Source organism: Pipistrellus hanaki, assembly GCF_964339955.1.
Source record: "Pipistrellus hanaki genome assembly, chromosome: 12".
NCBI classification, from domain to species: domain Eukaryota; kingdom Metazoa; phylum Chordata; class Mammalia; order Chiroptera; family Vespertilionidae; genus Pipistrellus; species Pipistrellus hanaki.
In genome coordinates, this window is record NC_140514.1 from 42,785,022 (window position 1) to 42,810,695 (window position 25,674).

A 25,674-nucleotide genomic window follows, 5' to 3' on the forward strand; every position below is an offset into this window, starting at 1 on the left:
CCACCCAAACTTAAGAAACTGCAATAGTTTGAACTTGGACATATATCCCAGTTATGTGCTATCCACAGTCTGATTTGAGATCCTCTCTGAATCCCTTCCTCTGGCTCTAAACTACGTTCTCATCAACAGACTCCAATTTCTTCTCTGAATAGCGCCTTCTGAAATCACATTGCTCTTGAGGGGAAGAAGAAGAAGAAGAAAAAAAAAAGAATCCCTTTCCTTTCTTCCTCAATCCAATTCATAGGACCTGGAGGTATGCTGATTTTTTCCTTGTTATTTCCAGACCAATTAAATAGATTCACCAGAAAGTCACATGGACAGCCTCCCCCCACATTAACTGTGTCTGAAGCTGCACATATTACTCTTACTTCTCTCCTGTTATATGATAACAATCCTTCAGTTACGAGCAAGAAGCCATTCCTTCAAGCAAACTCAAAAACCTAAGTCAGAAAATTGTTCCAATCTCTTCCCCTTCACCAATTTTTTCATTTTACTTCCATAATATATACATGTAATATTTCCAACATTTACCAAAACAGGGGCTGAGGGCTGCTGCTTTATTCTATATCCTTCCAGCCATTTCTTCCTTCTCTGTTCCCTGTGTCAGCAAAACTCCCCTGGAGCTATCTGTAAACACTGCCTCTACATCTCCTCCCCGGCTCTGTGAACCTCAGCCACGCTTTCACAATTTAGCACCACAATTCCATAGAAACTGTCAATGTGATGCCTGTGACTAATTCTTCATCCTCACTTTTACCTTGTTTCCCAGCATCTGACCATGTTGATCCCATTCTTCTTGAAACACATCCTTGACTCCGTGGCATAATACCATATTCTTTATTTTTTTCTTCTCCATCATGAGTATTCACCTTTTCACAATTTCTTTATTTTTTGCTCTAGTGCCTACAGATGAATAATTGATCCCACAATTTGCTCTAATGCCTACAGTTAAGTAATTGCCCTATAATTTGCCCTAAAGCCTACAGCTGAGGATTTAGCCCTGTTTACTTGCTTCCAATACCAAAATCATTGACTTCATTTCTCTTTCATCCCACAGCTCATCCATTAGCACATGTAGGTAGTTTATATCTCAGAAAAACAAAAACAGTTTCTATCACCAGTTAAACCATTGCCTGAGTTCAAGCCCAAAATATTCACCTGGACAATCAAGGGAGATTTCTGACAAGCCACCCAGCTTCTTTTCTTTCTTCATTTACCCATGGTTTTGTCTCAAGTTCATGTAATTTCTCCTCTGAAAATTCCCATAAATTATTTACTCATTAACATACAGCCTGTGAAGGCCCTATATGACCTTTCAAAAATGCTTCCACATATTTATTGAATATCTAACATCTCCAGGGCTCTATATTTTAATGGTAGATAAGAATATCCTTTTGCTCATAAAAAGTTTACACACATTTCTGCTTCTTACAAGACTCTATCCTAATTGAGATCAATGTTATTAATCCTTTGATTTCTAAAAGAGTATTTTTGTGTTTCCCTTACTCCTTTTAAGCCATTCCTCACACTGAACCATAAAAATCGACCTCAAGTACAAAGCCTATCATACCATTTTTGTGCTGAAAACCTTCTAGCAATGACTCCTTGCTAAACTCGGGTAAAATTTCAAGTCCCTAACTTGACTTCTCAGTTTGCCTTTCTATCCTAATCTTTTTAATACTATTATTTCATGACACCATCCCCATCCAAGAAAAAGAACAAAACATAACAACAACATAACAAAAAAGACACCCCTCCCCCATTAAACTGCCGTCTTGGTTCTTGGTTTTAGGGCTATAATCCTACTGAATAAAGTTCAGCCTATTGATTAGTATCTTTTATTACACAGCTACATGTTGATAATAGTAATTCAATCCAAAACATCTCTTACATCTTGTGCAAATGAACAAAGGAAATAGAAATCAGAATGGAGTCAGGAAGCAATAAAGGAAGGACTCTCAGGCATGTACTTACTCACTGTACTTGCACACTTGGCAGGAAGAAAGGATTTCCTTCTGACCCAGCAACAACAAGCTGCTCACTGGTGCAGCCAATGAAAACCTGCCACAGCTCTCCCCAATTGCCTCCGAATACCTAATAAAAGCCGACCTTCCCTTTGTCTCCTCTATTTGCCTACGGTTGGTTGGCTATAGTTTGATGTCCCCAATTGCAATTCCTCTGCTATTCCTGAATACCTTATTGGCCAAATACCTTACTATTTCATTTTAAAGATTGTCATCCTTTTTCTGCTTTTGGATTTTAGCAGAATAACTCCTGTTTGTGTAGTTTTTAATGTTTTATTAGTTTTTATTTGTTTAATTACTTATTTATTTTTAGAGAGAGAGGAAGGGAGATAGAGAAAGAAACATCTGTGAGAAACATCAATCAGTTGCCTCCTGCATGCCACCTACTGGGGATCAAGCGCTGTCGCCCCCACCAGAATATGCCAGAGGTGGGAGACCTACTCACCACATGCATGCATGCAGACAAGGACATAGCAGGATTGCTAGAGGCCCCTTTGCCCTATGCATGCACAAGGGCAGTGACTCAGTAATAGCAATATAGGTACTAAGCAAGCGCACCCTTAGGTAACCAGTTCATGTTAATATAGCCTGAGCTTTTTTGTTTGAGCATGTAAATAAGTTACCACTGACCAGCCAGTTTGGGCTGGTTTGTTCCTAATAAAGCATGTCCCATTTACCCACCATTACCTGTGTGTTCTTCCAATTTTCTGCACCCAGTGGGGTCAAGTCCCTCCTTAAGAAACTTTTCCCCAACACTGCCCAAAACCCAGGCATGTGCTCTGACTGCAAATCAAACTGGTGGTCTCTTGGTGCATTCACTGTTTTAATCCTGTCTCCTCTCAGAAATCTATAGCAGTAGACAGCCTGTGTACCCACAGCATTGAGCATGGACCCAGGAATCACTCACTGCTATCTATTGGCTTGTTACTGCCAGGATTGCAACTTCCTTGAGGCTAGGAGCTGTGTGTTGCTTCAGCTGGATTTCTAGTTCTTCATATAGTACAGACTTGGAGTAGTAGCATGGGTGCTTAACATTTACATAAACAGGGGCTAAATAAACAAATGAATGGTGAATAAGATCATGGGAAATGAAAAGGCTTTATGTATGTAATATAAATATATTTATGTTTAAATATAATGCTTTTAAAATTCACCATTGACTATACTAAGAATCTTTTTTTATTTCTTCTTTATTATTTTGATCTACTCAATAAGTATTTAATGGTTGATTTCTACCTGCTCAGTAGTGGGGTTGGAACCTGGTAGGTCCCATATAATTGTAAGATAATTGGCAGGTTTTAGGTAATTGGGTGGATCTTAGATAATTCCTCCCTTCAAATCATGTTCTCTGACTGCTCTCAGATTTGTATCATTTTTTGCCATTATCATCTTCAAGCTTAATCATCCTCTAAACGTAACTATCATGCAATGAAGAATACTACACATAACTAAATTGTTGTTGTTTTAATAAATTAGTATGTTTTCCTCATTTATGAGAAACAGACACATATTTTAGGAAAGGAGATTGGAATTTGATTGAGGGGTTTTACTTTGTATTTACCGAAGGAAGAAAAATGCTTACTGCACTTTTTATCATTTTATAAAACATCTTATAAAAATATAATACAATGTAATTTATTGCTATAGTTTCAAAGGATTCACCTGGGCCTTCAACAGAAGTTAGAATCATAAGTTCCCTTATCTACAAAAACAAGACAATGGTATTTCTATTCTAATGTATTTTTTATAAAAGAAAATGGTCCTTAAATCAGCTCTTATTTACAAGAATGTTGCATAATGGTGTTCTGATTTAGCAAATCACTCCACTTTAAAATGTGGCCACATAACTAATTTACAGATATTGAAAAGCAAACTTGAAATTGTTGTAATTGTGCACTGGAAAAAAGCAAATTCATCAATTGTCACTATCTCTAATTTCCCCATCATCAATTTTTAAGATGATTGATACTTCATATAGGCAAACATTTGTGATTTTTAAAAAAAATTTTGATGTGTCATCATTTTACAATAGTAACATTGAAATTAATTTGTTAAAAAATATTAGAACTTCATGGAGTACTACATTTCAAAAAACAACAGCACATTTAAATAATTTAGGAACAAGGAAAATATTTGCCTTTAAGGTAGCTTAAAAAGGCAAAAATAAATAAACAAACAAATAAATAAAACAATCCCAAACTTCTTACAAGGAGAGAAAATGCTGTAAGTATATAATAGTTGGATATACTGCTTAACATATTTATCACAATGATAATTTGACCTCTGATTGCCTCAGCTTAGTGAATTATCAAATGCACTGAAGAGATCTGACGTTTTCTTTGAACACCATCGTAAATTCCAAATTTTATAAAATGTAGGTATAGTTATCTAACCCAACACATTATGCTATCGGCTTGTCTCACAGGAGTGGTGGGAAAGCTAATTAAAATGGCCACAGGGAACCTCTAGATAGGAAGCTGCATGAAATAAAAGTAAAAAATAGAATTTTTAGTTAAGCAACAGGAATTATGTGGGGTCTTGAATTTAATGTTTCAAATGTTTCTCATGGACCCTTCCAACCTCCTCCATTTTTAATCAGTGAACTTTCACATTATTGGTAAAGGTGATGCCACTTTTTAAGCTAAATTTATAAATTTATTAAACACTCTACAATCAGCATTACTAAATAGCAGGTGTAAGCCATGATTTTAATTACTCTTATAATGTAATTTTTAAAGTCTAATATAAAAGCTCAGTTTCCACAGATGTTCGAGTTGAATGCTTCCATTTATCTGCCTCACTCTAATTGCAATTGAATTAATACAATTTACTTTGATTTATGGGCAAAATGCTAATTTTGATTTGACTGCCCTTTTATATTAATTAAAGCATACTATGCAAATTGACCAAATGACCAAACAGCAGAAAGACTGTCCAGACAATCTTCCGGATGACCATGCTATGACACCCACTGGTGCCAGGGCAGTCAAGGCGGATGTGATGCAATTGGTCGGGGACCCTGCCATCACCCCATGATTGCCCCAAAGAGGGAGGCCCAGGCCACTGACCAGCAGGCTATGGCGGGTGGGTAGGGTCTACCTCTTTGGGGTGATTGATTGTAGGGCTCCTGCACCGTGAGAAGTCATAGGCTGTGCTGAAGGGACCCTCCCCCTAGTGCAAGAATTTCATGCACTGAGCCTCTAGTTATATATAAAGGAAAGCTTTACTTTTAGTTCTTTACCATCCAAAACTGTGGGATTGGTGGAGAAAGCAACTAAACATCCTACACTTGATCTTAGCCAAAAGGCCGAGAAGCGATGCAACTAAACATCCTATTGACACAGGGCTATCCATGAAACTGGCCACCTCTCACCACCTTAACTTTAAAGTCTTGTTTTTAGTCTACTGAATAACACACATTTACCTACAAGAGAGAGATCTGTTAGACCTTGAATATAGTTTCAGTTACGCTTTGACCATCACCACATAACATCATTATACTACTCTTCACCAGTGTCTCTTCCTTCATTTCCCTTTCAAACCTCACATGGCTGAGACATATTTGTGTTCAGTATTTGATACAAATATATACTCTTTCAGGAATTCTCTTCTAATTATCTGAAATTAATTTAGCAACAGAGCTACTACTGTAACAAAAGAGGCATCTGCAGCTATAATTGATGGCCTTAAAGGTGTAGGGGAATTAGAGGGCCAAGAATTTGGACTTCCAGCCACCCCACATCAACTCAGAATCTTCTTGCATTGCCTCCCTTGGGTTATCTCTTTTATTGTACTCTCTCCTCAGTCTAGTAAGTCTCATCCTTTGGTTTCCACAGCTTTGACTTTTTTTTCTACTGTCTTTGTGTATTCACATGTCTGATACTCACACTAGCTAATGACCTTCTTTAGAGTAGCACTAGCTTTATTATCTTTATCCCTAAAATAAAGCATAATACCTAGTCCTTAGCCAGTAGGTATTTAATACAGGAATGAAAGAATAAATTAATAACAAATTATGGCAAGCCAATAAATAGCATTATGCATGTTTTTATAGACTATTTGCCATTCATGACTATCTTTCTTCAGTGGTTGGAGGGATATATTTGTTACTATGAAAATTATTATCAGACAGATTTGTATACTATGTGTTTTTAATTCAAATGTCTTTTGTCAGTGAGATGAGAGTGTTTCCATTTCATATAAATAAATACAGAATAAAATAAGAATATTTTGCTCTAACCCACAAATCACAATGCAAAACTGGAATATAATGATCTTGTATCTTAAAAATTATGACCCCTCCCCAAATAGGACTTTCCATTCTAATGGGAAATAACAAAAAAATGTATTGCCCAGTGCCCAGGGAGAAGCAAATTTTCCTTCCACAGGCTGCTGATGCATATCCTATGAAGTTAACTACTATAAAGTTGGTCAATAATACCAATCTTTTAAGTAGATAATTTCTAGTTGTAGAGGAAGAATGTATCCCTTAGATCTGGATTATTGAGTTCATGTGCAGTTAACAGTAAAATTTACCAAGAAAATCTTACAAAGATTTGGTATTGGCTAGTTTGCTTTGTGGTATTCATTAGGAGAGAGGAATGTATACATGTATGCAAACTTCCATGCTCCTGTAAGAGAACAGTTTGAGACAGGGACAAGGAAAATAATGTTTGGTTAGGAGAAAAAGAAATTTATATAAACTAATTACATTTACTTTTATGTTATGCTTAGAATGCACCCTGATATACTGTCTTCTATGTGTAAATGTAATTCCTGCATGAAAATCTTGAGAGCTGACTTTATAATTACAATGTGTTGGTTCCAGACTAACAATACTCTGGAGAATGAATCTTTTCAGTTGGACCAAAGTACATCCACTGTTGAGTGCATGTTTCATTTTAACTTTTAGTCTATTGTTGGTTATTGTTGGGTTTGGCAGCCAAGGTCATTGGGAAATCTTGACAACAAGAGCCTTTGTAAAAATCATATGTGTGCATTTAAAGGACTGGCAGTATTCACCTACCACTCTCAAGCACTATTTCAATGCCTTCAAAATTGTCTTTGAACACTACTAGCTCAGGCACTTTTCCAAATCATGACTGAATGATTTTCCTTTGATCTGGGTGTAGGTTTTGAAGATATGGTGGTAATTAAATTACATGGACATGTGTTCTTTCGATCCAAACTCATACCTTGCCCTTTTACTCTTGGTAAATCTCAGATAGGAATTTGTAAATCATTGTCTGTAGACACACACAAGCAAGAATCTTTTGTATTTTGACAAATAAAAAAAAATAACAACCCTTGTTGGAAAATCAATTTTTCTATAAAGATTTCTCCTTTTAAATTAGTTTTCTGCATTGGTGCTTTGTATATCTATCCTTTAATCTCTCCTCCTAATAAGAAGGATTTTTTCTTGCTACATTTGTTTTTGGTTATTTTGTTGTTGTTGTTGTTTGTTTGTTTGTTTTTGCTGTTTGTTTGTTTTTTTTGAAGAGTATAGCCTCTGCCTGGTCCAGGGTATTCTTCTACGATGCTTTCTAATTTCATGAAATTGGGATATTTGCTCTCATTTCTGCTACTAAAATTTGTCTCCCAATTTGGTTATTCTTTGTTATCAGCTGAATATTTATCATGGCTTGAAATATTTATCTGGACATAATATTTATAGAACATACTGGATCAGGTCATAAATCTCAACTTGAAATAACTCATTAAAATAGGCTGCTACTAATTAGGTTTTTCATCTATCCGTTAAATTTAGAGTTTAAACCTCCAAGAAACATAACATAAAATCAATACTCAATTTGCTAAAATTCAGTTCACAATTATCATCATAACAATAAGTAATGGCAGCAGCTGGGCCACTAACTGCGAGGTTCCCCCAAATTGCCAGTGAGCCCTGATGTCTCCGGGAGCCTCCCAGTCCTCTTGGCAGTGTCAGGTGCTCCTCCTCTGTCAAACTCCGATTCCCATTGAGGTCCTTGTCACTCTGTTATAATTGCTTTCTTACTTCTCTCTATCCCCCATTGGACTGAAGCTCTTAATAAAAAGAAATTATGCCTGTGTGAAATCCCTAGTGTCTAACACAGGTGTTATAGTTTCTGTTTAATAAGTATGTTTGCATAAAATATTAATATCAATTAAACAGCCAATTAAGAAATTATGTAATGAATCGCATGTGCATCCTCTGCAGTCTACTGGTACTAATTATTTGGCCTTTTTGAGAAAATATTATAACTGAGTCAACTTCTATCAGGAAAAAATCTAGCTCTTTTCAACTAGTCATGCAAATAACTAACATTCTTCCATCACTGAAAGCATTGTTTTAATTGAACATTCAATCCTGCTATGTGTGATTTTTTATCAAAACACTTTAGTGGCAGAAAACAAATAAAGACAGTAATAATTTACTCTCCACAGGATTAGTATATGAGTTAAATATAATAAATATGTAATAGCATCTGATGATCAGTATCATTTAAACAGCTGGAAGTCTTTTCTTTATATTTTAGTTTGTGTATTTGTCTACATGTGTGAGCAAAGGCATGCATGTTTTTACCTACTTCAGAAAAAGTAAGAAAGAAAGAAATAAAAGACAAATAACTGGCAAATTCTCTAAGAAATACCATTTCTTTAGCCTTTCCTCTTAGAAAAATAAAAACCAGAGTGTTTTACCGTAAAAGCATCCTCTCCTCAGTTCTTTTCTTATCTGCCCTATGTTGACATTGAGGTTGGCTGAGAAAGTTTAAAGAGCAATGCTAATCAAACCCAAAGTGGAAAATAGAGGCATTTGCAACCTCCTGGGGCAGCGATTCTTTTCCGGTGGCAATTCTGTCCCTTCTTGTCCCGCTTAACCTTATTATGAAGGAAGTAGAAAATGTTCCCCAACAAGTAAACCTTGATTTGGCTCCTGAAGGAAAGCAGTTTGAATTAATTAAGCTGGCATCACTAAACTTTCCCCCCCAAGTCATGATTTCCTAAAGATTCTGGAGGAATAACTACATAACTATCTATAATAATAAAAGTGTAATATGCTAATTAGACCGGACATCATTCCAGATATCCTTTGGAGGAAGCCAGGGTTGTTAGGGAAGTCTGGGTCCAGGGTGTCAGAGGGAAGCCGGTGCTGGCAGCTGGGAGAAGGAAGGCCTACTCTTGCACAAATTTCGTGCATTGGGCCTCTAGTATGTATATATGTATGAGAGTGTATATGTGTGTATGCACACACACACACATATATATATCTTATATGTTACATATTAGATATAATGCATATTATGCATAATCCATTTTAGAATATATTATCCAAAAAACAATCTACAAAATGCAAAAATATGTTTTCTACCATTAGTTTATTAATTCTCTAGAAAAGTAATCATCAGAAACTTTCATGTCAGATCTAACTGAGGTCTGCTATTTGGGGAAATGAGGCCAACCACATGAGTAGGAAGTCACTTTTGTTGTGACTTTCAAGGCCTATTTTAAAGACTTTCCTGCCCTGAAATAGCTCCTACACCGTACTTGAAATTCCTACTAGATATCTTAAGCCCCAAAGATTTTGGTCCTCACATTTCCCTATTAAATTTAAATTGTCTTCAAGGATGTAACACCATAGGAAGCATCAGGTAATACCTGATCAGGGACTGCTTTCCAATCTGCCAGACAGCTAATTAAGTGAAATAGTTCCTACGGGAAAGTAATTTGAGGATGGGGTGCCCATAGGAGGAGAGGAATGTTGACTGAGACGAGGGATGCTAAAGAAAAAATGGTCAAATTGAAATTTATCCTAGGGATTCATGTATGGGAAGTCAACACCATTTTTCTTTCCCATTCTCTGAAGTAGTGATTTTTAACCAGGAATATATGCCAGAATTATTGGGATAGAGGGTTTACTAAAATTATGTCCTAAGCCCCCAAATTAAGGGAATGCATTAGAATCTCTGGTGGATAGATCAGGACTGACTATTCAAAATCCCTCCAGACAATTCTGATCCATACACCATTGCCATAAATGGCTAGCAAGTTTACTATATTGGGGTCAATTCCATTCAACCAAAATTCATTGGAAAGTATGTAGAATGTTGGTATAATGTGCATATAACAGATGAACTAGACATAAACCTTATTTTCAAAGATATTATAATTTATCAGGAATACTATATCATGAGCGTTAGAAATGCAAGGAATAATCTACTAAGTATTATAAAAAAAAACTACTAATGAAATGTAGAGAAAATGATTATTTTAAGGGAATATTACAAAAAGGTTTTCTGGAGCATGTGTTCAGGCCCCTTTCCTGTTCCCCCTACTTCTCTGCTCTCTCACAAAGGATTTTGTTGGCAGTCTGTCCAACAGCCTTCATCTTCTTTATGCCCCTAAGCAGTGTACACTTAAAACCACATAAATTGGGAGTTGGTGGCACCCTTGATTCTAGTAATTATCCCACATACCTTGCCCCAGGATAAGGTACCCAAGCATCCCATCCCAATACCTTGGGCTTCTACTACAATGCTCACCTCACCACCACCCAACACATATACTGAGCAAATTCACAAAACGTTCACTACCATATAGAGTAGAATGAATGGCTCTGAAAGACAGGACTGAATCAGACCTCATAAGTAGATTACCAATACGTAAACTATTGATAATGGGATCTTGGTGTTAGGGTTCCGAGGCCATGCTGCTCCTTTGCTTCTCTCACAGTACTTTAGGAATGAGCTTCTGTGGGGTATCAGCCCAGTCACCTATCTCAATCCTCATGCTCCCATAGGAACGACTGTGATTGTTACATATGTTCTCTAAGGACTGACCAGCTGTTCCTGGATTCCATGGCTGAAGTTCTGCCTCACTTTAGAATTATTCATGGGGACCGCCAAGTATTCCTCACAAATATATGCCTCCTCAGTGCAAGGAATGAGAGATAGCTCAGTGGAGTGGACAAGAATGAGACATAGGTTGATAATTTTTTTAATACTCACCCGAGAATATTTTAGTGATTTTGAAAGAAGCATTGATGTGAGAAACACCAGTTGGTGGCCTCTAGTATGTGCCCTGACCTGGGGTCAAACCTGCAACCTAGATATATGACCTAGGGAATCAAACCAGCAACCTTTTTTAGTGTATGGGTCAATGCTCCAGCCAACTAATCCACCCCACCAGGTCAGGTAGAGAATCTTCAGTCAGCATTTTACTTTGCAGTATGGCCAAAATTCCAGCACTATATCTTTTGGGGAAAAAAATATCTGAACAAAGAGTGGTAGACAGTAAAAAAAAGTATCTTGTCTTAATATGTTCCACTTCTAAGTTCCCCCAAATCTCTACAGCATACTACAATTGCATCTGTTCAGCCACCTAGCAAATATTCTATATTTGCAAGCATTTTGCAAGCTGCTACCAGTGTTTAATCTTGGGATAATGCCTTCTTAATGTGCTAACCCTGAGAGTATTTTGAAGAGCCTAAATATGAATTACTGGTTGTATTGGGTCGGCAGCTAAGTAATTGCGGATTTTTTAAAGAAAATCAAAGACAATTTTTTCATGGAACTAAATAACTTTATTCTGTAATGTATTGCCCATTTTGATCAATGACCTTTTGCCATCTTTCAGGCAGCATCATAATCCCACGTTCAAAAAACTTCTGGTTTTTATTAGCAAAAAACTGAATCAGGTACGATTTGACATTATCATCATTATTGAAATTTTTCCATTCAAGGAGTTTTGTAAAGATCGAAACAAAAAGTAATCAGATGGTGCAAGGTCAGGACTATATGGTGGATGTGGCAAAACATCCCAACCAAGCTCCATTAATTTTTGCCGAGTGACCAAAGATGTGTGTGGCCTTGCATTGTCATGATGGAATACAACACCTTTTCGATTTGTCAATTCAGGCCGCTTTTCTTCAACTGCATTGTTTAATTTCGTTAGTTGTTCAATGTAGACATCAGAATTGATCGTTCGGTTGGGTGGTAAGAGTTCAAAGTAGACAATTCCTTTGTAATCCCACCAAACTGATAACAAAACCTTCTTTTGATGAATATCAGCTTTTTATGTTGTTTGAGTTGGTTCACCTGGCCTGCTCCACGATCTTTTCCGCTTGATATTGTTGTAAACAACCCATTTTTCATCGCCAGTTATCAGTCGTTTTAAAAATGGATCATTTTCATTACGTTTCTTTAGCAAATCGCAGCTGCTAATGCGTTGCGTTAACTGTGATTCTTTCAGTTCGTGAGGAACCCATGTATCGAGTTTTTGAACATAGCCAAGTTGTTTTAAGTGATTTTAAATGCATGCATGTGATACATGAAGCTTCTCTGCAATCTCACGTGTTGTATTGTGACAGTCCGAATTGATTATTGCTTTGATTAGAGCGTCATCAACTTCAACTGGACGACCAGAGCGTTTTTCATCTTTGAGTGAAAAATCACCAGAACGAAATTTGGCAAACCAATTTTGACACTGCCGTTCTTTTAAGGCTTCGTCACCATAAACAGCACATAACTTTTTATGAGCTTGCGATGCGTTTTTCCCTTTGCGGAAATAAAAAAGCAAAATATGACGAAAAGGTTCCTTTTGATTTTCCATTTTTCAACGAACGCCAAACGAAAACTACAAACCAGATTAAAAAACTTTTTTTACTGATTAACAGCTGAATAGCCAACTATAAAATAACAAAATGTGTTTTACATTTGTACTACGTCTGCAAACCTAAAAATTCAACTGAAGCCATATATGTGTGAAACCCGCAATTACTTAGTTGCCGACCCAATAAAAAGGAAATCTGACTGCTTCTAATCATGTCTGTCTATAACCAAAGACATGACAGCATAGAAATACAAGGTCACGTCTGTGCAATCAAAGCCCAGTAAGGGTAATTCTGACTGCAGGAGTATCAAGGGAGAAAGATACCATAATTAATGGGGAACGACCATCATTAGCAAAATATAATTTTGAAAATTATTTTACATTTTACTAGCAGCACAGCGTGGCAGAGAGAAACTTGTATGAAAATGTGAATTACCTTTCCACTATCTACTTTTGGTACTTTACTTTCATTAACAGTATGAAGGAAATACAATGATGCTCATTCTATGAGGCATTATTGAGTCCCCTATATTTATTTGTTTATTAATGTACTACTTAAAAAGTATTTTCACATACATTGTTTTCATTGAGACTCACAACAGTATTTTGAAGTAGGAAGGAAAGAAGATTCATTTATGTATATTATTGTTGTAAGTTTTCTCTACTATAGGGTTGCCTTGTTCTTAAGGGCAGTTGGTTAGTGGCAAGATTATTGACTCAAATACTGGTATTATATTTCCTACTTTAAGGTATCATTAAGAATTTTTTTTCTTATTTATAATGTAAAGGAATCCTGTCCCACACGGTATTAAACTAAAAAAAATTATTGATTTATAGATCTCAAAGGGTTAGAGGTAGATCTGGCTGTACTTCAACCAGGTCCTTCAACCAGGTTTGAAGATCCTATCTCCAGTTCTTTCTTTTGTTCCTTCAGCATGCAGCCTCCCTTCAGGATAACCAGTTGGCTTCAGCAGTCCCAGTCTCCTAAACCCACACTCCACACTCTGCAGAGAGGGGAAGGTTTTTCTTTTCACAAGTCCCAGCAAGGGCTGCCTTTGATTAATTTTGTTCTGAATGCACTACATGCCCTACTCTGAACCAAATATTGTGGCAGGAACAGATGGATAGGCTAATTAGTTTAAGTCAATATGGCTGGTGTTGGAGAAAATTCTACCCAAACATGAAAAATACAGGGATGGTTTCTCACAGGAAATTTGGAAGACTATCTCTAGCAGGAGGAAAGATTTGATATTGAGAAGAATAACACAAATGCCTACTACTAATGCTCTGCCTCATGTAAGCCTCCACTCCACACCCACACCCACCCACACCCACACCCACACACACACACACACACAAATGCACACTATTACCTGCTGGAAGGAAAGTATGTGTTTGTATGTGGATCCATGTTTTATAAGGATAAAGCACCTGGCGAGTAGTAATCATAAATCATATCTGTTGAGCTATATGTAGGGTTGTGTTAATTCCCTCAGATAGATCCTCAACTGTGTGAATGGCTGGGATCTTAGACCCTAGTTTGGAAGGCAACTTATTCACTAAAAGTCAATGAGGCTTTCTTCCAAGCAGAGTTTTTCACAAGTTGGTTTCATTATGCCAGAAAAATAAGAAAATATTTGCATTGCCTCTAATTTATAAGGTGCTTGGGGTGGGGGAGAGGGGAAGAAGAAGACTAGACTGTTTTGTGAAACAAACAAAAACAAACTCCCAATCCCACCTGATGTTAATTTTTGTTCTTTTACGTTCTTTTCTTACTTCCCACATTTCGCTGTCCCTTTTGTATTGCATTTCTGTTTTTCTTCCAGTCAACAAACAGTTACTGGAAGTTTTCTTAAGTGTAAGACATTGTATGTAGATCTAAGAAAACAAAGATAAAGCCAGATTCTTGGACAAACAAGAGATGGACAAACACGCAGATAATTATAATTATAATTTAGTCAGATAAATTCTATTGGCTAGCTTTACTTGTCCTGCAATAAAGACTTCCCCTGCTCCGTACCCAAAACCTTGTATGATTAATGACCTCTTTCTGTGTTCTCAAAGAGCCCTGCGCATACTTTTACTTATCTCAGTGTGTTTTAATTGTCTTTATTTCTTTGCTGCTATCAGCATTAAAACCAATTAGAGACCACGAACTCCATAAAGACAGGTTCTTAAGTATAATTTGCCCTCAGTCAAGGATGTATTTTTTTCTATAATTCCTCATTGTAGTTAGGGATCATCCTGATCCAATCTTGTTTTCTGAGGAAGACAAAGTCTATTAGGGGAGAAGCGAGAAGTAAGACATCTGTCTCCTGTTCATGCCAAGAATTATGTTGATTGATCTATGTGATCTTCTGAACAAATTCCCCTGCACACATCTTATACCTTTTTCCCTCTTCATACATACAGAGCACCAATAATTCATTCCCAACACATGAGCTATCTGGCTAGGAAATCAAACATCAAACTAAAACATCACATTGTGCACCATATGTACCTATACATTTTTTTGGTCAATTTTACCACAATAAACCTGAGGGAAAAATATAGAGTTTGACCATTTTCAATGGCTTTTTGTATCTCATACAATATAAAGAAGTTAGACAAGATAATCCCTAAAGTCCTATTGGAATTGAATCATTCTATAGCAGGTTTAAGAAAATTTAATGATAATGATTTAAGAAGGAGTGAATATTGAGTGTAGTCTAAATTGTACTGAAGTGTCTTCATTCTAGGGTATTGCAAATCAAATTCACTATAAAATCATCCAAGGAGACATTGCCCACTTTACCTAAATATTTGACACTCCTTCCCTTTTTGAAGGAATACTTTTAGAAAAGCCATATCACTGTATATAGTACTTATAATGGATGAATCACTATCTCTATATAACTAACTTTGCTTAAAAAATGCATTTCTTTATTGTAATACTTATTCACTTTTGCTATATTAAAGTGTACTCTCTATAACATACCGAACAGTTAATTTTTTTCTTAGTGCAAGAATACATTAATTCCCCAAATACATTATTTTTAAGATTTTTAGCCATCCAGATTTCTTGGTGGATTTGAGATTTATCCATATGGCCTTCTTAAGTTCCAAGTGTCATTCATTTTGAGCTACATTTCCTTCTTGCAAAATACCTTGTTATTTTGACTCCCAATGAGAACCTCTGTGTATATTGTTCTGTTTGCATAAAACATTCAATCTCTCCACTTATTTGTCTGTTTAGTTTCTTCCCAACATATAGCTTCACCATAAGTACCATAGGACTCTTCTATAGAATCCTTTTTTATGGATAGCTCATAGAAATTTCCATAGCACCTTGACCTTCTTTCAGTATTTTGCATTGTGAATGCTTACTTATTTGTGTGTACCTTACTGGCCTTAATTCCATGACCTATAACACAGTTTCTGTATCACAGACTTTAGCACAGTGCTTGCTTCTTCAAAGGCATGTCATAGATATTTGTCACATGTGTAAATAAGTAAAAACAAATGAATATCCTTGATTAAATGCAAGTTAACTAACCAAATCCAAATTATTGATTACTTGATTATGACGGAAATTCACTATTTCAGTCAAATTCACAATTATATAAGAAATCTTTATAATTGACTATTATTTTCTTTATACTTTAGAATCAAGGTGTAGCATGAGAACATTCTCTCTATAGTCCATATAACATCTCTTTTTCTTCAAAACAAAATATGGTTTGTACTTTCCATTTGTGTGATGAGTCCATTTCCAAACCATTTTATTATAGTATAGAATAATATTTTATTCATGATGTCCTCTAAATATTTTAGACTTTCAAATCATGATAGCAAAACTAAAGATAAACATAACTAATAAATATTTACCTTCATGATATGAATTTAGTTTCATATGGGCCTAGAAATAGCAAGCCTGATATCATACTTTCTGAACTTTACTAACAAATAATATTCTATGGTTACGTATAGATTCTTCAGTTCATCTAGAATTTCTTTATTAAAATAAATACTACTGGCCATTTAACAATGTATGGTTAGGAGTACCAGCCCCTACACAGTTGAAAATCCATATATATTTTTTTCCCCAATTATTAAGCTTATTATAGTAACATTGCTTAATAAAATTATATAGGTTTCAAGTGTACAATTCTATAATACATCATCTGTATAATATATTGTGTGTTCACAATCCTAAGTCAAATCTCCTTCCATCACCATATATCTGAGCCCCTTTACCCTTTACTTCATCTGCCGAATAACCTCTTTCCCTCTGGTAAACACCATGCTCTTGCCTGAGTCTATGAGTATTTGTTTGTTTATCTGTCTTATTTATTCCAAGATCCATATACAACTGTTGGCTCCCAAGAACTTAATTGTAGTAGTGCCTTGGTATCCACAGGGGATTTGTTCTGGGACCCCCACCAATACAAAAAATCTGTGACACTCCAAATGATGTAGAACAATGCATACAGTCAGCCCTCTGCATTCCTGGATTCCCAATCAGGGATGGAAACTAGTGTTTTCAATTTGTGATTGGTTAAATCTGTGGATTTAAAACCCAGGAATATGGAGGGTTAACTGTATAATTATTGGAAAAAATGTAACTATAAGTGGGCCCTCGCAGTTCAAACATGCGTTTTTCAAGAGCCAACTATATATTTTTCTAAAATATATTTTATTGATTTTTTACAGAGAGGAAGGGAGAGAGATAGAGAGCTAGAAACATCGATGAGAGAGAAACATCGACCAGCTGCCTCTTGCACTCCCCCTACTGGGGATGTGCCTGCAACCCAGGTACATGCCCTTGACCAGAATCGAACCTAGGACCCTTCAGTCCACAGACCGATGCTCTACCACAGAGCCAAACCGGCTTCAGCTAGAGCCAACCATATTTAACTCATACTCTGTTTCCCCGAAAATAAGACAGTGTCTTATATTAATTTTTGCTCCCAAAGATGCGCTAGGTCTTATTTTCAGGGGATGTCTTATTTTTCCACGAAGAAGAATACAGTACACATTTATTGTTAAATGAAAATAAAGGAAATTTATTACCTGTATATGGTACGGTAGTATGGTAGTTGTCAACACAAACCAGACAAACTTTGAATCCTACAATGACAATCATGTCATCATCTTCTGGAACATCATCATAACAATCCAATTCCTGAATTTCCTGGTGAATTTCTTGTGACTCCATTTCTTTCAGAATCAGTGGACCAAATCTCTCATGTTTAGCCTATGGGGGGGCCTTATTTTCAGGGGATGCCTTATATTTCACTCAGAAGGAAACCTGTAAGTAGGTCTTATTTTCAGAGGATGTCTTATTTTCGGGGAAACACGGTAGTACGCACTAAGACCTTTACTTGTAACAGTTGTGATTGAATTCCTTGGATTTGTTTGTAAACAATACACCACCTTTTACAAAGGCTTACAATTGCTGGCCCTTAAAATGGCTACGACTTCATTCTCAAGAAAAAAAGAAAATCTGACTTTTCTGACCCTCCATTAAAATGCACACAGCAATCTGGTATTATCAAAAAGTTTTTTGTGTTTTGTTTTTGTGTTTTTCAGATAGTCATTTATTAATGGAATATTTGTAAAGGCATAGAACCTCAGACAAGACTATAGCTTAGAACTAGACCCCCCCCCCAAGTTTAGTAATATTGGCTCCTTGCAGCCAGAAAACTGATGAGGGGGGGACACTATAAAGATGTTAGTATGGTAACTGAATAAAGGGATCTCTATAAGAATCAAATTTCATTCAAATACTATAAAAGTTCATCTTTCATTACACCTAGTTATTAAAAAAAAATAATTCAAAAGGTTTAAAAAAATGAGCTGATTGGCCTTTATACCTCATTCCTTAATGATGAAAAAATAAACACACATAATTATGGTATTGTTTGTTCATTCAAGAAATATATTTTGAGTACTACCTTTGTGCCAAATGTGGTTTTAAGTGCTAGAGGTAGATCAGGGAACAATGACAAACTTGCCATGTTTATTTATTCCTTTAAATACTGACTTAAATGTCAAAGAATATTTTTTTGCAGTATAAATGTTCATGTAATTTTTACATTAGAATAACTTTAAAAAGTATAAAAAAATTTGTACTATTTATGTTGAGAAAAGCTAATATAATCTAAATATGTCTAAATATGTTACCTATCTATATAAAAGCCCAAGTGACTGTCACAACTGAATGGACAACCAAACAGGCTGTGTGGGGTGACCAGGCCAGCAGGGGGGTTAGTGAGGAACGACCAAACAACTGAACAGCAGGCTACATGGGGCAACAAGGCTGGCTGGAGGAGGAGAGGGCAGTTGGGGGCAATCAGGCTGGCAGGCAGAGGTGGTTAGGGGTGATCAGGCAGGCAGGCAAGTGAGCGGTTAGGAGACAGTGGTCGAGGATTGTGACCAACTGCCAGTTTAGGCCCAATCCCTAGGATACTGGCAGTCAGACATCCCCTGAGGGGCCCCAGATTGGAGAGGGTGCAGGCTGGGCTAAAGGGACCTCCCATGCCTCTAGTTATAGGGGTGTCGAACTCAATCAGAGAAGGGGCCAAAATCTAAAATCCAGCCTAAATTGCTGGCCGAATGGTTTACTGAACAGTCATAAACTGACAATGTCATAAACTGACAGCGGAGTGCAGTGATGACAGCGCGGTGCGGGCCACATTGCAAGGCCTGGCGGGCTGGATTTGGCCCGTGGGCCTTGTGTTTGACATATGTGCTCTAGTATATTATAATAAACAAACAAGTATATATGCAAAGAAAGTGGATTCTTATTTACTTTAATGGTATGGTAATGCTTTCTGAAGACAAGTGGGACAGTTCACACTCAATTATAATATTTCTACTAGAGGCCAGGTACACAAAATTCATGTAGTCAGGGGAGCGGGGTCCCTTAGCCCAGCCTGCACCCTGTCACAGTCCAGGAGCCCTCAGAGGATGTCCGACTGAGGGCTGAGGCCTGCTCCTCCTAGGCTGGCCATCAGACATCTTTAGCGTGGCCACAGAGGTGGGAGGGGCTCTTGCCACCACCTCTGCGCTCGCCAACTGTGAGCCTGGCTTGTGTCTGAGCAGTGCTCCCACTGTGGGAGTGCACTGATCACCAGGGGGCAGCTCCTTCTTTGAGTGTCTGCCCCCTAGTAGTCAGTGTGCATCATAATGACCAGTCATTCAGTCAATTTGCATATTAATATTTTATTATATAGGATTATCTTCACAATAGGATGCAGACATTTCAAAGAAGCATGGCTGTAGCTAATATCAGATGTATTTTCTTTTGCTATTATAAATTATATTAAATGTGTAAGAATAAAAACTTTCTCCCAAAACTGAGATGGTTCACTTTTTTGAAAAGGCAGAATCAAATGTCAGATATAAGAATTAGGGTTGAAAAGATTATAGTCCCTGCCTTCAAGGAGATTAGGAGGAGGTATATAATATGAGTTGTGCATAAGGGAAATAATGGGACCAGACTGTAGGCACATAAGTTACCTCACAGAGAGGGTTGGGAGAGAAGAGGCAAGCTTGTGATCCTAATAAAATTACAAAGAATGTCAGGCATATATTAATAAATAAATTGCTTTCAAAAAATAATGAAAGCAATGCAAGTTAATTTTTAAATTATTATTTCATTCACAAAATTTTTCTTTTGCTTAGAAAGTATTTATATCAAATCTTATTTTGTACATAGACTGGCAAAATGCTTTTAACTCCATAAAATATCCCTATGAATAGATATCTCTAAAGTAGTAGGCAAAGAATTAAGAAAATGGTAGAAAGTTAACCATTTTTATAATAATAACCACATGGCAGTAACTCAGTCCTCTAAAATTATATATTTTAATGTAATATATATATTATTTTAGGCATTTTAGTGAATAAACTATTATTCTGTGTTTTAAGGATTGCAAAATAATTTTTTAAATTGCTATTTTAGGGTAAAAGACCATCTGATTCATGAGTTTCAGAGTCAATAGCAAGAAGGATAATGAAAAAGCATTTTTTTTTTCCATTGATTTATTGGAGAAAGACATAAGCAACTAACATATTTTGGACCAAACTAATGTCCATCAGATTCCCACTAAAATTCTTGATTCTCACCTTTTTCAAACTATGTTATTTGCATCATTTCTGTGTTTTTGAACATTTCCTATGTAGATTTAATAGTCCATTGCTAGGGAAAGCCTTTATCCTCAAGACTCATTCATATTTTATCTAAGGTTAGGTCAGAGGAATAAAAATAACTTTCTTATTATTTTACCATTTCTATGCTGAAAACTGGTTAAATCAGAAAATAAGACATACACTATATTTTCATGTAATATAATTACTAATTATAATTGTAGAAATCCAATAATAATTTTTGAAAGATCATTTAGTACTTCTGGAGTAAGCTTGAAATTCATTGAGTTACAAAAACAATGTTTACTAAATGTAAAAATTATGTATGCTAAAGTATATTTAACATTATTTAAAAGTATACCAACTAAGTTATATATGAACTATGCTTACTTGAAAATCTTCTAATCATTCTTGCACCTTCATTTGTTCTTATATTTGCTCCTTTTGATTTTATTTTATTTTTTTTAACATTTGCTTATTCTTAACATAGACTAGGTAACAATTTCCAACCACTCACATTCCCGACTTCCTTTAAAACTGCTTCAAGACATCTTCTTCAATAAATCCGGTGAACTCTAAATTCATTCTGACCACCATTATTCTGAGTTTCCACAGAACTCTATATGACAGCAACAAGAGGTTATCACGGGTTTATTTCATCATGTTTATTTAATCATGTCTGAATTTCTAACTATATAATAAATTCAGGAGGGTCAGGAGGTCTCTTTCGATTTCATTATTTATCTAGTTATAATTAGTACAGAATTGTATAAAAATCAACAAGACAGCAAATGGTTGCTAAATGAGCATTTATTAAATTGTTAAACTTTTCCTTTATAAGAGAATAAAATGAGAACACAAGGTATAGGAAATCCTTTAAAAAAATGAGACGAACTCTGAGCCCTGGGACAGAATGAGGGAAGAAAGGAGATCTTGGGGCCGCTGACTTCTGCAGAGCACAACAAGCCTAGGAGGATGTTGCCTCTATTTTGCTATGTATTGCTAGGCTGAGTCAACTAATATCAGAATAAGGTGCTGTTAGTAATGATGCCTGAGGCTGTTGAGTGTGGTCTGCTGGGATTCCACATATGCAAATGCTTGGTAACTGGGCATCCTTATATATTTCTTTATAATGAAGTCTTTTTAAAAGTATATATATATTTTATTGATTTTTCACAGAGAGGAAGGGAGAGAGATAGAGAGCTAGAAACATCGATGAGAGAGATACATCGACCAGCTGCCTCCTGCAACCCCTCCCCCCTACCACCACCGAGGATGTGCCTGCAACCAATGTACATGCCCTTGACCAGAATCGAACCCGGGACCCTTTGGTCCGCAGGCGGACGCTCTGTCCACTGAGCCAAACTGGTTTCGGCAATCCTTGTATATTTCAATCAGTGGAGCATACCTGCAGGCACCCAATGACTCCAGATATCCCTCTCACATAAGAAGATGAATTGCTTCTGCCTACATCCTATGCTACCAAATGAGGAAATACTGTTCCAGCTTTAACTCTCCTGACAGCCTTCTGAGGGCTCAAATCAAGAAGTAGAATTATTTTTCTATCATGCAATTGAAAGAGACCTACTCCTTCTCTTGTCAAAGACTGAGAGCCAGGGGCCTCCCCTTGCTTCCCAGGAAGAGACTCAGCTCTGAAACCCACTGACTGTCAGCCAACAGGGAAAGAACTGTTTCTGTTTACTGCTTGGTGAGTGATAACTTCTTCGTCCCTGCACACGAAGCCTATAAAACACCCACTCGTCTGAGGGTTAGTTAGTATGGATGGAGTAGTCTACGTAGACAATGGAAATGCACCTTTTCTTTAAGGGGCTCAGTGACTTGAACAATAGTGATCAAACTGACAATTGGCATAGGTGTTTTCTCCATGATTTAATGGAGATAGTTTTAGGGTCAGAATATTATTTATTTCAAGTTATTAAAGCAAATTAAGAATCTATTACAAAAGGAATTATTTGGGAAATATATCCTATATAATACTATGCTAATTATCCATTGTGCCGTGAGGCATAAAGACCAACTGCTTAATGACCCGATCATGGATCTGCAGGAGGGTGGGGCAGTGAACTACAAGTGGGTGTCAGAGAGCTACAGGAGGATGGCAGAGAGCTATTGGTGCACAGATTCCTGCAAGGGCTACAAATACATTTGCATTGCAAACCGTTTTATCTCATGACACACATAAAACCAATTTCTAACATTCTGCAACACACCAAAAATATATTTTTGGCAATGTGAACAAAAATAGGTATAATTTTGATTGATGTATAAAAATAGTATAAAAATAGTAATTACTTATCCTTTTTTCTCAAAAGTAACTTTTTAAAATAACAGGTGACTATACTTGTATATAAGGATTTCTGATACCAAGAATTAATCAATCAGCCGAAACCGGTTTGGCTCAGTGGTAGAGCGTCGGTCTGCGGACTGAAAGGTCCCGGGTTCGATTCCGGTCAAGGGCATGTACGTTGGCTGCGGGCACATCCCCAGTAGGGGGTGTGCAGGAGGTGGCTGGTCGATGTTTCTCTCTCATCGACGTTTCTGGCTCTCTATCTCTCTCCCTTCCTCTCTGTAAAAAATCAATAAAATATATTATTAAAAAAATTTAAAAAAAAGAATTAATCAATCAAATGCAACCCTATTATGTGGTATAACCAATAAGATGCAACTCTATTATATGACTTATATATTTATGGTTCAAGACAGGGCATTTATACCAGAACAGTTCCGCTGGCTGTTTTCATTTTTTTTATTTGACAATCTAAGGGAAAAGAGGTTAGTGCCCCTGAGTAAATAGTCAGGTATTACATGTTTTAAAAATTCTTGCCTCACAGCAGTGTGCTACTTCTCACAAGTTGAAAATCACTAATGTATATGTATGTAAACATGTAGATATATACCACACATACACATATGTATATATAAACTTTACAAAATAAAAAAAATATTTTAACAGGATAGCTATGTTGCAATAAAATAAAGGGTCTAGAATGCCAATAAATATAATTAGTTAACATAGGTGTTTTCTCCATGATTTAATGGAGATAGTTTTAGGATCAGAATATTATTTATTTCAAGTTATTAAAGCAAATTAAGAATCTATTACAAAAGGAATTATTTGGGAAATATATCCTATATAATAATATGCTAATCTATTACAAAAGGAATTATTTGGGAAATATATCCTATATAATAATATGCTAATTATCCTGGGCATCCATTTATATATATATGGATGCCCAGGATATGAACTGCATTGCGTCACCCCCACTGCCACAAGGCATATGTTACGCTCTAACTTTCAATGTGAGCGTATTTGGAGGTATGGCTTATTGGAAATGGGAAGCAATTAAGGTCAACTGAAGTCACAAGGGTGAGGTCCTAACAGAAAAGGAGTTCTGGTCTTCCAAGGAAAGGAAGATGGTGAAATTTCCCTCTTTCTCCAGCACGTGAGGACATAGCAGGGAGGCAGCCATCTGTAAGCCAGGAAGACAGTTCTCCTCAGAAATTGAACTCTGATGGAACTCAACCTGAGGGCACCTTAAAAACTATGAGAATATAAATTTCTGTTGCCTAAGCAGCCCAATCTGTGGTATTTTGTTATGGCAGTCTAAGCTAGAACAAGCATGGAGCACATTTTAAAAAAATGAAATGTGAGAATGAAAGCTTAAGAAACAAGGAAAATATACCACTCTGTTTTCTATTTGGACTATGGAAGTTTTAGAAGGAGAAAAATAACAAATGGAGAAAACAGTTATATGATGACTAGCCCTAAAATTAGTTGACGGCATAGGATAATATCGAAGGAAACAAACCTGGACCTGCAGCAGGAAGCCCCTCAGCATTAAGAACAGATGCACAGCTGAAGCCTGTGTGGCTCAGTGGATAGAGCGTCGGCCTGCGGACTGAAAGGTCCCAGGTTCGATTCCGGTCAGGGGCATGTACCTTGGTTGTGGGCACATCCCTGGTAGGGGGTGTGCAGGAGGCAGCTGGTCGATGTTTCTCTCTCACCGATGTTTCTAGCTCTCTATCTTTCTCTCTGTAAAAAGTCAATAAAAATATATTTAAAAAAAAAAAAAAAAGAAGAAGAGATGCACAGGGCCCACTTCTAGTTGCTCCTGTGTTGAAGTGTTTTTAGTTTAGGCTCCATCTAAATGTTCATCAGTATGTTTCTTAAAACACAAAAAAGATGGGCTTGTGGAGTTCTTCACATTGATCCTTCAAGGTAGAGATAACAGCATTGTTGCACACAGTATTCTTGATTATTAAAAAAAATGTGTGAGGATCTGGCCAATAGATATAGTGTGTTTATTTCAATCTTCTCATGATTTTGTAAAAAAATTAAACTAAGAAAAGTGCTATGTTTTATATCAAACACACACAGAAATTTGGCATCATGTTAGAAAATTATTAGGTGTTACTCCATCTCTGAAAAATTTCTTTTTTGGGTACTGAAGTGTATAAAAAGCATGCATGATTATAAAGGGATTTTTCAAAAGGCAAAGGCAAAAATGAATCACACCTGTGCAGTCCTCTTTCTCCCACACACTTCAGGACTGAAAAGGAAAGGAATGCTTATTCAATCATTGTCCCCAATTAAGACCGAAGTCTAAAAGGCCAGTCACCAAAGAATAAATAAAGTTGTTACAGAGCACAAAACCAAAAAAACATAGGTCCAACTGGTCTAGGTAAATTTTCTTCTTAAAAGAAGAAATGATGGATAGCTCATGCCAGAAATTACATCTTTCTCAATGGGGAGTTATAAGTGCATTTTTTGATAATGCCACAAATAAAACACAATATCCCATATCTCTGTCCTTATTTATATTTTATTTTCAATATCTTATAGCCCAATTATAAAAGAGAAAGCAGTTAGAAGCATAAAAGTTGAAAAGAAAGATATAAAATG